Below are 2430 nucleotides of genomic sequence, written 5' to 3'. Positions count from 1 at the left end.
CGCTCCCGCGCTCGTCAGGCCCCTCCCGCACGTCGGGCTACTGACCACTGGGAAGGCTTTGCTCCCGCTGGTCCGGCCTCCCAACGCCTGGGCCAAGCCGGCCGCACGCAGCGCGCAATGCTGTTTGCTGCAAGTTGCAGTTCCTTAAGCCACTTCCACTGAAGCCACTCCAACGGTCCAAATAATTTATAGAAACATGATTATGTTTATAGAAAGATAGCGACGAGGTTGAGTAAGTCATAGGACAGCCATACATCTGAACACAGGTGTTGGCCTGCAGGGATGGGTGATACACTGTTCAGGAAGAGCAACATGCACATTAGTTTTAATAATATCCGGTTTAACTAAATAAGCCCTATAATATGTGTATGCTTGTAGGAAGTAGAAGATGGGTAAACGAACTGCAGTTGCCTCCAGGTGGAATTAGTGGGGAAGATGCGTATTTTGTTTTAGCATTATGGATTTTCATTAAATCACTTATAACTAAAAAGAAACAAGTAGGAAATATTCGTACTTAATTACGTTTCACTGTCCCCACAACTTTTCCAGTGTTTGGGGGGTCATTACAGTTTAGTTGTGGACAGTGGTGGGTTGAGGGTTTCCTGTGGCCAGTTCATCTGTCCCACACCCTAGCTCTGTGCATTAAAGAGCTGCCTGTGGGGAGGGGAGGGAGCCCACAGGAAACCTGGGGCTGATTAGAGTCTGCAATGGGAGCTCCTCGTTCTTGGGAGTGGGTGTCAGAGCAAAGGCCTCAGGTTGCAGTCTCGCTGCTTGCACCAGCCTGGAGCGCACAGAGGAAGGAACGAACAGCATGAAGCTGCCCTCTCGGCGTACAGCACTCTCTTCCCAAGGAGGAGCCAGCGTCTGCAGAGGAGCCCGCTCACAGGAAGGGCTCTGTCCTGGGCACTGTGGTGCCAGTGCAGCTCTTCGGGGCTAACGCCTGTGGACACGGGAACTGGACGGAATGCTTTGCTGGAACTTGGCTTCAGTCAGGTCATTCCACAGGCTCAGATGCCCCCGCTGCTTTGCATTCATCTACTGGACTAGCAGTCAGACCTACTACTTGTCAGCTTATTACTCACCACCTCCGAGACCTCAAGCAAGTCCTGTGAACCTCTGAGCCTTATTTGTAAAATGTGGACAGTAATACCTTCCTCACAAGGTTGTCAGAACAAATTTAAATGAGAAAATACACATTTTGCAGTGCTTGGCACACACTGGGTAAGCAATAAGTGTTGTCTTTTATAAATATACTAGAGGCCCAATGCATGAAATTCGTGCAAGAGTAGGCCCTGGCAGCCCCGGCTTTGTCCAGGTCATTCTGCTGTTCAGCCGTTCGGTCGATTTGCATATTACGCTTTTATTATTATAGATTGCTTAAAAATAATAAAATTCCAATGACTAAGCTTGTAGAGGAGAAATAAATCAAGGGATTTCTCCATTAACAGTTCAGTGACATTTTCCGTTTAAAAATTCAGCCCTGGCCCAGCTGATGTGGCTGTGGTTGAGCGTTGACCTATGTACCAGGAGGTCACAGTTCGATTCCTGGTCAGAGCACATGCCTGGGTTGCAGGCTCAATCCCCAATGGGGGCGTGCAAGAGGCAGCTGGTCAATGATTCTCTCTCATCACTGATTTTTCTATCTTTCTCTCCCTTCTTCTCTGAAACCAATAAAAATTACTTAAAAAAATCCAGCTTTGACCAGCCTGGCTCAGTGGTTGGTGTGTTGGCCTGCATACCATAGGGTCAAGGGTTTGATTCCCCCATCAGGGGCAGTCAGGGGCAAGTACCTGGGTTGCAGGTTAATCCTTCCCCTTGGGGTGTGTGCGGGAGCCAACCAATGGATGTCTCTCTCACATGGATGTTTTCCTCTCTATCCCCTCCTCTCCCTTCCAATCTCTCTGAAAGATCAATGGAGAAAACATTTCTTACTCCTTGGGTGAGGATAGAAAGATAAATTGCCCAGCCGCCATGGCTCAGTGGTTGAGTGTCCACCTATGAACCTGGAGGTCATGAATCGATTTCCGGTCAGGGCACATGCCTGCTTTGCGGGCTCCATCCCCAGAGTGGGGCGTGCAGGAAGCAGGTGATCAATGATTCTCTCTCACCATTGATGTTTCTCTCTCTCCCTCTCTTCTGAAATCAATAAAAATATATTTTAAAAAAGTAAATGAAATAAAAATCCAAAAGCCCCTTTATAGAGGAAGCATCCCTTTTTTCTACCTATTCTCATCCTACCTTTGGGGCTGAGTTTCTTGCATTTCAGTGCCCGGGGCAGAAGCAAGCAGAGAACTGACTTGTACTAGGTCAACATTAAATTTATTAATTCAAGAATGTCAGTGAAAATTATTTTGAAATAATTCTCTTACCTAATTTAGTGAATATTAAGCAATCTATTTTTTTAAATATATATTTTATTGATTTTTACAG

The 2430-nt window shown here is 46.7% G+C and overlaps 1 protein-coding gene across 1 annotated transcript in view; it reads right to left on the bottom strand.

Annotated features, from left to right (window-relative positions):
* Nucleotides 1-2430, bottom strand: part of TMEM201 (transmembrane protein 201) — a 25819-nt gene that overhangs the window by 22401 nt on the left and 988 nt on the right. The window lies entirely within an intron of this gene.

Source organism: Myotis brandtii, unplaced genomic scaffold (genome assembly GCF_000412655.1).
Source record: "Myotis brandtii unplaced genomic scaffold, ASM41265v1 scaffold410, whole genome shotgun sequence".
Lineage (NCBI taxonomy): Eukaryota > Metazoa > Chordata > Mammalia > Chiroptera > Vespertilionidae > Myotis > Myotis brandtii.
The sequence above is the reverse complement of the archived record's forward strand: the minus strand, read 5'-3'. Positions and strand labels throughout refer to the sequence as shown.